The 12,697-nt window shown below is 35.9% G+C and overlaps 1 long non-coding RNA gene across 1 annotated transcript; it reads right to left on the bottom strand.

Annotated features, from left to right (window-relative positions):
- Positions 1-5,532: 5,532 nt before the first annotated feature.
- LOC145014194 (uncharacterized) lies at positions 5,533-6,421 on the bottom strand. Its single transcript, XR_013665449.1, has 3 exons — positions 6,155-6,421; positions 5,739-6,077; positions 5,533-5,670 (listed from the first exon to the last, which is right to left on the bottom strand). It is a non-coding gene; the product is annotated as an uncharacterized LOC145014194 (long non-coding RNA).
- Between the last annotated feature and the right edge of the window lie 6,276 nt (positions 6,422-12,697).

Below are 12,697 nucleotides of genomic sequence, written 5' to 3' on the forward strand. Positions count from 1 at the left end.
TCCATGTTTTGGAAAAGATTTCACAAGGCTTTGGGCACATGGTTACATTTTATCATTGAGTATCATCCTTAGACTGACGGATAGACCGATAGAACGATTCAGTGGAAGACATATTAAGGATGGGATATATATTTACCGCTGGTATAATTCTCTTACAACAATAGTTTCCATGCTACTATCGATATGCCTCCTTTTGAGATGCTCTATGGGAGGAGGTGTAGGACTCCAGTTTGTTGGGGCGAGGTCGGATAGAGAGTTATGGGGAGCAATGAGGTAGTGCATAAGACTATTGAGCTTATACATTGTGACAACCCGATATTTCAACTCTTTGTAATGGCCTGATAGGTCAAGTATTGTAACCATTTTTGAGTTAATCAAAACAAACGTTGGTAATAAAATGTCCAAAAAGTTTCTATTTAACTACCTACTATGTTTTATATCATTAAACCGGGATCGTACGTAAAAAGAATGCCCAAACCCGACTTCGTATATTGAAGTTAAGATATTTCCAGATTCGGCTTAGCAACAGTCAACTGAAAACTCGAAGCAGAGATCGCGACTTTTGGCCGGAATGACCTAAACGAGAATCGAAGGTCTCGACAATGGTTGTTCAGCGGTAAAAAGTCTGGAAAAAACCGACGTCAGATAAAGAAGTTATGAATTTTTAAAGAAATTCCTTAATCACGTCATTTTAATAAATAAATAATAAAAATAAATTCGGAATTTACCGATGGAATCTAAACGAAAGTTGTAGATCGTAGTCTCACATTCGCGGTGATATAAAGAACGTCAAAAACGGAGTTCGTATGAAGGAGATATGGATTTTTGAAGTTTGATAAATAATTTATATATAATTTTTATTGAAAACTTCGGTATTATCCGAAGTCTGAGTCACGCACGTACGCCTAGCGTACACGAGTATGCCCAGCGTACTCGAGGCCACGGCCTCGGATCGTCCACGTCGCCCCTATGCAAGCCTACCCCCGTCCCATCCAAAGTGCGAGGCAGTCGAGGACTCGGTCATGCGTGACGTACGCGTACGCCCCACGTACGGAGGCGGTTCCAGCCTCCTATAAATAGGATGCGAGGGTTCCCGAAAAATTTGCTCATTCTCTCTCACTTTTCTTGCGTTTTACCTTGTTTTCCGTGCTTGCACTACCCCGAAGCCCTGGTCATTTTGTGCAAGTCCCGAAGGTCGATTTTACTCCCGAGATTCCCGAGAATCCCGAGGAAAATCCGTTTCCCGAGACGAAACTCTGCCCGGTTTTCAATCTCGTTATCTTCAAACTTTCAAGTGAGTTCATACCCCTTAATTAACCCTTTTTCTAAACGCTTTTATATGCTTTCTAGGGGGGAAATACAAGTAAAACACACGACTACTATCGGGTGTTATATATAAAGATTATTATACACTTTTATTAAGTGGAATCAGGTGTGATTTACAAACTTTATAGGGAACTCCCGTATACAAAACTATATTACAATAGCATTCTATCTTTACAAACTATAAATGGTTGTAATGCATGTATAAACTAAACACTTTCTTAGATTTAAAGTATGTTGTGTCTATCTTAGACGTTACAAAAATCTATGCTTTCATAACAAGTGATTCTTTTCTAGATATTCTAAAAACAAACAAGGCACACTTTTAGAAAACTATAAAAGGTATAGTTTTATGAAGATTTTGCTAACTTTTACATACTAGAAACACGATTTTCGAGAAATCATTTTCATGTACAATAACAAACGAACATTTCAACACGTAAATCTGTTTTATGCTACGGTTCTGTGAGACATTTACTTCACGTACGTTCGAGTACACATTTCAAGTCATGTATTATATACCAGAATCCCTTGGAGGGGGAGCATGGTGTTTGTATATAGATCTGTACGGGCTTGACAACCCGCGCCCTGACTGTTAGCTACAGTCCACCGTTTGGGGTGACAAACGTCATAACATTCTAACGCCTGAAGAACGTTGTGTATAGGCAATCTGAGTCAATAATATGGTTATAAAGCTCACAGGAGGTATTAAAAGTACATTGATTTACGAGGTTTTCAAACATATTGGTTACTTTTACACTTACAAACATTTTGGAAACAAACTTTGGTCTGGAAGGAAGACTACTTTTATACTAGTAGAAAATACAAGATTTTCTAAACACAAACAAACAAGGACAAAATATTTCATTTCATACAAACATAGTCATTAAATACTTATCAAACTCACCAGCTTAAATGTTGATCTACTCTTTCAAAATTACTTGTATGTCCCAGGGATTCAGTAACTACAGGTATCATTATGCTTTTAATGAAGAGATGTTGCGGCGCCAGTTTAAATCTCATATTTTGACATCATATTTGTAATTGATTTTGAACATGTAACTTTTGACAAATGTAAACTTTCAATTATATATATATGATGGTTGTATTGCTTTCTTTACTATGTATTCACTTGTTATGCTACCATATGAAGTCATCCGCCCCCGAACGTTTCCGCCGTTCAGGTTTGGGGGTGTGACATACATTAGGTTAGATAGAGACTTGTGACAGTACATAGTTACAGAAGTGTTATGTTGACATACGATGGTCTGAGTTAGAATTCCAGGTTGGGGACATGGTATTGATGATAGTATCACCTTGGAAAGGTGTTATTCACTTCCGAAATAGGGACAAGCTAGTCCTTAGGTTTATCGGACCATTCAGGTTACTTGCTCGTATGGGCAAGGTGGTTTATCGATTGGATTTGCTTGCGGAGCTCAACCAGATTCACAGTGCATTTCATGTCTCTTCACTAAGGAAGTGCGTTGTAGACGATACATTTTTATACCTTTAAATGATATCCAGGTCAATGAGCGCATGAACTAGGTTGAAAGACCGGTTTTTGTTTTGCAATGGAAGATGATAACCTTGCGTAACAAGGCGATTGGGCTGACGAAGGTGCAATGGTAGCACAGTAAGGGGTCTGAGTGGACTTGGGAGCATGCGGAGGAGATGTGAGACCACTATCCAGATTTATTTCATACATCAAATTTCAAGGACAAAATTTGATTCAAGTTAGGAAGAATTGTAACATCTGTATTCTACGTATAAGTCTTTTGCTTTTAAAGATTAGAGAATTGAAGTTTTCTAGACACCACGATGCGGTAAGGCTTGTACAAAGGTTCAAGACACATCTTAAATGGCGGCGCAGTGGCGGCTGAGGATCAAAACTCTAGGCCTAGCGCCTTTGGTGCTATTTAAAGGGTCTGGTTTCTAGGTTTTGCCTCATTTGGCAGCCCCCACTCTCTAAAAACGTTCCTTACCCTAACCCTTACCATCTTAGTGTTTTGTGAGCTTATTATGTGTTTTTTTGGTGTGTTCTTGAAGAAGAAGGTGGTCTCTAGTGCAAGAAGAAGTTGTTCCAGCCAAGCTCCTTCATTATCCTTATCTTCTACATGTTTATAAGGTATAAAGTCCTCACCTTTCTACTTTTTATCTTTGGATCTAAGTTAAGAATAACTTTAAATTCATCCCAAAATCTTTGTGCTCTTGGAGTTTGAGGAACTCCAAAACCTCTTAGGGTAATATTCAACTACTGGACTTTTTGTGTTGAAGAAAAGTGTGGTTGCATGGCTATGCTTTGGATCCATTCCCTTGAAATAATCTTTTTAGACTTAGTATTTAAGATATTAACTTATTGAGATGTCTAAATAGATAAAGTTAGAAACTTTATCCATTAAAAACCCTATTAGAATTAGATCTGAGATTTTGAGACATGGAGGTTAAGGATCAAGTGCTTATTCCATTAAGTTGTTTTGGATACTCACCATGGTACAGTGGGTGCTAGGTCACAATTCAGTGGCGAGTTTTTGGCCATGACACGGTTGTTTGACCATTTACTTTTGAGTAAGTTTGACCTTGAGTCAAACTTTAGAGTTTTAGGTCATTATTTGAGATTTGACCTTTTATTAAATATTTAGGTGGTTCATAGTACCAGTCTTTTCGTTTTCTGTGAGTTGTGGTGTTTGTCTACTTTGACTATGAGGCGATCCTTCTCATTATACTATGATTAGACACAAGGTGTCATTATATACTTGTTTTCTTTGTGACTCTTTCTAAAAAATTTATATGATAATTAGCGAGACCCATTATTATGATATGATGGGGCCAATACTCAGGGTAGGGCCTACTATTCAGGATGGGGTCCATTATTCAGGGTGGGGCCCATTATTTGTGTTGCATGTGGTATCTTGGGGAACGCACTAAGTTTTGTGTTTATGGTTTAAGTTTTTAATGTTTCATGTGCTTCTAGTAGAAAAATGAAGAGTCTGGTCTGATTATATCACATCCACAAGATTCTGCACTATCTGTTTTTATGACATACTTTGATAATTATTGGAACTCGTTACTCATGTGTTTTTAATATTGTTGGTTTGGAATGATATCGAATGGTCTTTATTTATTTTAAATATGAAAATTTTACTATATATTTCGGGACGCTATATAAGTATTTGTATAATTAGTTAATGATGAACATATATTATAACCATGTCATCTTAATGACTTATATATGTAAGTTGCACTCGAATAAATTTTAATATAATATATGATTTAGTGTTGTTTTTATTATTGTTATGACTAATTAATTTCAAAATAATTTATTACTAAAATTTTTATTTGGATCATTATGGTTGTTTCAAGTATCAAATATTGTTATTGTTTTAATTTTCAACTTAACTAAAAACAATTTTTTGGAAAGTTTTCATGGTTACAAAAATAGTTTTTGAATAATTTTAGTTAATTTGTGTTAAAATTTAGGTTTTATATTTATTACTAAATTTAAAAAATTAACTGTTTAAAAATTTAAAAAATTCTTTTAAATTTAGTTGACATTTTGATTTCAATTTTCCTTTTAAGATTATATTTGAATAAACAAATTAAGTATATTATATCAATAATTGAGAAGTTATGACATTAAAATGATAATGTTTTACATAAAATAAATAAGATATTTATCTAAGTATATTATGTTAAAAGTTATAAATTTAGCTTTAAAAGTAGAATAATAAAGACGTAAAATATTAAAAAACCAAATTAACTAGTGAAGGAACCCCCACATTAGGGGGTCATATTTTGTTACTTTAAGTTTTTGAATGGAAACATTGAAGTATGAATTTTGTTTGCTACTTTATCTTTACATTTTATTGTTCACATTTGTCATATGATACATGATAAAAGGTTAGATAAAATGCATTTATAAGAATGTAAGTTTCAGTATGTGAAGACACATGCGGTTTATTTCCTTTTTTTCTTTGTGTTGTTCCATTAATATCCAATTTCAAAGCACAACAGACTATGGACATTATGTAACTTGTCAAACATGTTTTATAATAAATGGATGTTATCTATCAGATGTGCTAATGGATGTTTAGAATGGAAATGGGTAAGCAAAGTAGATAGTGTCATGACATTTTGTGATATACATTCATATACATATAATCAAAAGCGACAATATTGTTTGTAGTGTTTGTTATGTATATTGTTCGTAGAACTAAAAGCATTTCGCATGAAAATTATCCATTCAACTATAGCAAAAAGAACGGACTTTTGTATTAGTGCTTTCGGATGATGTTGTAATTCATAGTCACTGTTGCCCTCGTTTTTGATGTTTTGTAGATCGGGGTTTGTCTGTATAGTAAGGAAATCATGTTAGAAGCAATTTCGTATTATTGGTAAAGGAAAACATGTGTAAGTACCTGAGGTTTCGAATGATAAAGCTTTCGACACATTAGATGATTGTGAAGGTGGTGATGAAGTTTGTATGTTGCGGGTAGGTTCAGAGGACTTGTTGTCTGTAGTAGTCATTGGGGTTGTTGGAATTGCTTGTTGAGTGAGGGTGTCGATGTTTCCTACGTCTACAATCATGTAACGGATGTTTTCTGCATTTGAGGTTTTCAACATTTGAATTGGGCACTGCATAACCAATCCTTTGCTTTTTCAAATATTGGGTCTCTCCACTGGGGGCATATCACTTGGCACCAGTTGTCCTTGAAGGCAAAGTCCACTGGTGACGCTTTCACAGTGAAGATTTTATCCTATATTTGTTATAGGTTGGATATACATAATATTCTGAAAGAACAGTTTTGTAACATAATAAAGTTATATCTTATACCTGAAGTTGTGTATGTGTTTTAGTAATGAGCTCACACAATGTTGTTGGTATTCCAGATGCCATGAAAGGTGGTCTTGAAGGAATTGTAACAGTAAGTGTGTGTACCTGGACAGAATGGTGGATTTTCACCAAATTCCATAAGTTGGGCTTTTGAAACAAACCTAAACCAAGCTGAAGGAATTGTAATTTTATTTGGAATAGGTTGGAGAACAGAAGCAATACCAACGTCCATGTAGATATTGTTTTCTAAAACATTTTGGTAATCATCTAATCATGGACATGTATATTCTAATATCGTGTAGCAATTGGAAAGATTAAGAACAGATTCTATATAGCCTTGATTTGTCCTTTTTCCCAAGATCTATATAGTATCTCCATGGCATATTTTAAATAAAAGAATGTGAATAATTGATAATGAATAATACATTGTTATAGTAACATTTTACTGTATGTATACTTACAAACTTGTCTACAGAGAGGAACCAAAGTTCGTGGCATCCATACTGTGGCTTCCACCTACGCAATATTCATACCTATATAGCGTCGCCTGCACATGTGTACTTTAATTTTGATATGGAAGTCATGATTTAGAACTGTCTCTGTCAATAATAGCACAACAATAGTTGTCAGTATGTACCTATTATCAGTGTGATGTAACATATATTGGAAGAGAAAGCGTGTTTAAGCAATGTCATATAAGAAGGATAAATAGTTGTTTAATGTAGTTAGTACAACCTCATTGATATTCACCATGTGCAATAAATCTTTAAAAACAACATTTTTGGTTTTATTGTGCATGCACTGTTGATTCAACTCTATAAGAACTCTAGGTGCTGCTTACACTAGGAAGTAACTGAGAAACAATTAAGTGTGTGACATTACATAAACCCTCTTGCTGGTTGATGTTTCTTAATAACATTATGGGACGATTCACTTTTAATTTGAGCGTATGAGGTGGTAGCCCTGCAAAATTTAATTCATTTAAATATTCAATTGGATATAACCCCTCTAGTTTTGATGTATGCTTGTCGTTGGACTGCATGGCGTCCATACTTCTATAAAGCCTTTCGTTATCGTTAGCCATTTCTATAATTAGGTTGTTAACCTTATCAGCGGCTTCGTTAGTTGGACAAACTATTGCTCTAACAGAAGGTGATGGGGTGTGCAACATTTTGTTTTCATACACAAAATGTATTAAAAGTTGTCCATGAGGTATTTAAAGTGAGTCTCGTATATGTACCCAACTTCAGCTCATGACTATCTGATAAAGAAGTGGGTCAAGCGTTCGATCAGGAAGCTCTGCAGATATGTATCTATCAATATCAGAAGCATCTTTAATCCTATCAGGCTTCGTGCCCCACAATAAAGTATGACAATGTGATAGACCTCTTTTCTGGAACTGTATGGTATACAAGTCTGCATACTAAAGAAAAAATATGACATGTTAGTATAAAATATAGACAGGAACAGAAATAAATGTAACATGTATGAGAACAATACATATATACAGGCTTCAATGTCACCAAAAGTTTTATCCTCCTTCAGAAAGTTGATGAAAGCGCCCACTTTAATTTCAAAGACCCTAGCTATAATATCAGCCCTACTATGAGTATCTCGTTGGCCATGATCATCCGTATAGCGTTGTATTTCAGGCCACTTGACATTACACGTAAATGTAAAGTATTGTGGATTCCCAAAAACTCTACAAATCGACAATGCATCATGATAATGGCTATGCATATAGTGTGGACCACCAAAAAATGACGCGGGTAAGAACATACGTTTCCACACATGAAGACTCTCTTTATCTCCTTTGGAAAGCTCATTATAAAGACCACTAACATAATGACAACGCAACTGGTCCTGATGATTTATATAGTAATTCAAACGATCTTGTTCGATACAGGTATAAAGCCCCACAGAATTCACACACACAAACACAATCCCCACAGTCATAATAAACAGGAAGAACAAAAGGGTTAGTGGCAATAAGCGGATGCAAATGACGTGATTTATACACCAAGGTTCCTGAAGAAGAGGAAGTGCCATCAGCCAATTTTCGCTTGGAAGCTTTAGTCATAATGAAAGGTTTAAGAAAAGGCGAAGCAGAAAGTAAAGATAGGCGAAAATAAAGCAACAAAAAATTCCACACACATACGTAAAATTGAAAGGCGTACACCGGAAAGAAGGAACAAAGCGTAAACAACGAAGGGCATAAGAAACAAATTAAAAAATAAAAAAGGAAATATACCAGTAAGCAAAAGAATTCGGTAGAAGAACAATAGAGAGGGAAGAGAAGGCAAGAAAGAAGGAAGGTCAGCGAATGGTCAAAAGTTCAGCACAACAACACACGTGTGAAGGACAACACATCAACATAGACAAATAATAGGGGTTACAACAAAAAGAAAAAGGAAAAAAGAAAAGATAATGGGCAAACATGAAACCAATGAAATGAAATGCAGAACAAATGAGAAGTAGACATTGGAATTAACAAAAAAATGGTCATCTGAGCATTTGAAAGAAAACAGTGTTCGTCCAGATACTTAGAATTACTATGTATATATAATATGGTTTGATTTATGTATGAAACAATATAACAAAAAAATTCCAACTTTTTTTCTCAAGAAACAACACATGTTAGAAATAAGTTAAATGATTAAACTCTTATTTACTTACATTTAGCATCTTCCAATTTTGTATAAACTAGTAGCTAAGTCGGGGTGAGGCCTAGGACGGTTTGTACCCATTGAAATATAATAAATAGCAAAATACAATAAAAAAATGTGAGATGAATTATTAGCAACAACTTTAAAAGAAAATGTAAATAGCCCTCAATTGATAGGATAAAAAAGTTGAGTATTAATCATATAGATAAACACGTAATATGCAAATCACAAATTGGACCTCTTTTCCTACCATAATAAGCCCCAAACACATATCTATTTTCGGTTTTTCTCCATTGAATTCGAAAAAGTCATTCCACATTAGTACTTAGGATTCTCTTTGTTTTATCTTTACCCAACCACTTGTATTTTCCATTCAAATCCTAGATCAATAAAGAAAAGTTCAAATTCTTTTGAGAATTTCGGTTAATGATATTCCATATATAGGTTTAAAAAACTGGAATTTCAGCCTTTATGCATATGTTAGTAATTTAATATGCACAAAACACCAAGGAAATTGTGAAAGTAAATAACCGTGCTTCAAGAATGAGATTCGTAAAAAACACAATTAATTGATGTGAGAATGCATGTCCAATGATCATCTTGAGAGACTTCAGTTTGGGGTCATATCTGAGAAGTCGACAATTAAAGCAACCCAACCTTAGTGAATGCTAAGTGAAAGTACGATGCTATGATACTCAAATAAATAAAAGGATGTTATTTCTTGCATTTATCCCTTAGATATCATAATAAAAAAACATTATTTGATGCTTGAAATTTTTACATAAGAGCGTCTATGTCTACCTTCCTGTAATTTGTCTTTTGAGCTTATTGCAAATTTCCAATGTAGATTGTCGTTTTGAGTAAAGAAACGACTATAATAGCTTATAATATAGCTTTTTAAAATGGTCTTTAAGATAACATTAAAATAAGCTAATGTTTGGTAATAAGTATTTGAAAAGCATGGATGCGTGAAATAATAATAAACACAACATCAGAGCAAGTTTAGAGGGGTATTCTAGCTATGGAAATACACAAGAAAAGTGTAGGTAAAAAATGTTAAGGTCAAACCATAATGGCCTTTTGAACACCACCAACATCCTCAAACTCAACAAAAGCAAAGCAAATATGAACATCTTGTATATGCGCAAGTTAGATTATATACTACATAACATTTGGTAGCTAAAAAAATAAGGATTAAAAACTTTTGATTCTTTAAGAAAACATCATCTGGTTTGATTCTCCCGAAATTCTTGAAAATTTTCAAGATTTGTAACAGGTGTAGGCTCCATTGATTGCAAGAGGAAACACCCAATCCGCAGGGTTGTGGATTTGTTATATGATAAGTATCACAATTTGTTGCACCTCCCAAGAATTTCGCAAGTATTGGTGACCCCCTTTTGATTGAATGTTCTAAACTCTCCATTACTTGGTTCTTGGTACGCATTTCTTTTATTTTTATCTAAGTATTTTGCATTTTTGGCCTTGGACTCAGCGAGTTGAAGGACCAACTCGCCGAGTAGAAGTGGGATGGGACGCGGGATTTAAGCGATGGACCCGGCGATTCGGGTCCCGGACTCGACGAGTAGACGCTGTCTGGACAAAAACCCTAATCCAATGGTTTGCACCCTAGTTAAACAATGTTATGTCGACCAAAACGTCCCTTATGCTCCCAAAACACCTCTCATTGAAACCCTAGCCGTTATTGAAGCAATCTAATCCTTGTTGGTGGATTTTGGTGCTTGTGGTCTTAAGAAGGAAGGAGAAAAGCTTGAGGAAGCAAGTAGAGACCAAGGGAACCCAAATTTGTGCACTTTCTACATCTCATTGAAGGTAAAAAGTTGTAACCTTGCTCATTCATTTGTTAGATCCCTCTTTGGGGAGATTTAGGGATTTTATAAGCCATTTTGGTGGCGAACCATGTTTGCAAACATGGTTGGGGGTTAAAGCTTCTGAATCACAACATTAAAGGAGTCACTAGGAAGATTTGGGTTGCTTTTGCACCCATGAAAGGTCCCATGCACCATATGAGCTTGTTTTATGTCTTTTTGAGCTCAAAATCCCATGCAAGCACGTAAAGTTTGTAACTTGACATGCTAGATCGATTATAGAAACTTGGATCTATCTTTTGATCAAAGGTTGTACATCAAAAATCGAGGATTTAGAGTGTGGACGTGATCGACTCGGTGAGTCCGTTCTTGGACTCGACGAGTTCAAGGCTTTGAGCCCCATATCTGCTGAGGGTCAAAGGAACCCAGTTGAGTGTTAGAAGGGTTGTAACCGGACAGGAAGAGTTACTCAAGCATTGGACGTGATTTTAGACCTGGAGTTCATGGGACTCGACGAGTGCTAGAACAGACTCGGCAAGTCCAAGGCAATCTTCTTAGGATGATTATGAACTCGACGAGTTGTTCATCAACTCGGCGAGTCGAGGACATAACTTGTTCAACAGATGAAGGTGAACTTGACGAGTTATTCATCAACTCGGCAAGTCGGATGAGTTTCATGCGATGTTCATATGAGAGAGGAGCTCGTCGAGTTGACAGCCCAACTCGACAAGTCGGGTCATGGTTGAGGATGAGTAAATGGTGAGGGACTCGACGAGTTGACGGCCCAACTCGGTGAGTCGAGTCAACTTGAAGTTGACTTTGACTAGACTTGGACTGACCCTGTTTAGGGTTGCACTTGTTGTGTGTTGATTTGAAGGTTGTCGTGTAGAGATCAAGGAGTCGAAGGGAGTCGACTTGTGCGCCGAGGATAATTCAAATACTGCACAACATTAAGGTGAGTTACCTTCCAGTAGGGGTGGGTCTAAGGCCACAATGCTCACCAAAAATGGGTATTTAGAAGATAATGGTCTTGGTGATAATTATCTTGGTTTGGTTATGTATTGGTTATGAGATTTACCTGGATGATATGTTATGTGTATAGTAGGGATTAGTTTCCCTAACAGTGGTCCTTAGGACCCAAGGGTAGGTCAGTACCCGTATATGTCTGACTGTATGTTTATATTTGTTGATTGTATGCTAGTTGTAGGGGTGAAATAGTCCTCAGTTACCGGTTAAAAGATACCGATGACAGATACCGGTTGAAAGATACAGATGTTGATTACCGATTGAAAGATACCGATGATGGTTACCGGTTGAAAGATACCGATGAAGGGTACCGGTTGAAAGATACCGACGATATTGTATGGTATGTGGTATGATGGGGGAACTCACTAAGCTTTGTGCTTACAGTTTTGGTTTTGGTTTCAGGTACCTATTCTTCGAAGGGGAAAGAGCCAATGGTGTAGCAGCGCATCACACACTCACACACACATGGTTTCCGCAAGGAGTTTTTGGGGTTGTACTCTGATTTTCATTACTTTTGATGTTATGGTTTGGGACACAACAATATGATTTTGTGACGTGTTGCTTATTTGACAATATTTTGGTAAAAATGTTTATGGAATGGTTGATTCAAAAATAAAATTTTCAGGATTGAATTTTGGGACGTTACATCACATAAGGAGTTTAGGTGTACTTTGCATTTTGAACCATCAAAGCAGAGACAATATATTATGACTGAGAATGATGAAGAAAGGCAAAACCTAGAAATAAATTAAAGCAATAAAGGAACCAACACCTACCTTCAGTTTGGAGAGGAAATCAACAGTAAATAGGTACCTTGGGACCGGTTTCTAAAGAAAAGAAATAAATCTACATGATGGATCAACAAAGGGGAAATTCAAAGGCTAATGGAATCCAAAAGCAGATGAAGATGAGCTGGACAGTAAGCGATGATGGCGGTGGAGATAATGGCGATAGACACAATTGATGTTCAACCGAAATCATCTTTCCATTCGAACTTTGTTCAAACCTTCAAAGCACTGTAATTG

The sequence above is a fragment of the Lactuca saligna genome, chromosome 9, assembly GCF_052625555.1.
Source record: "Lactuca saligna cultivar CGN05327 chromosome 9, ASM5262555v1, whole genome shotgun sequence".
Taxonomy (NCBI): domain Eukaryota; kingdom Viridiplantae; phylum Streptophyta; class Magnoliopsida; order Asterales; family Asteraceae; genus Lactuca; species Lactuca saligna.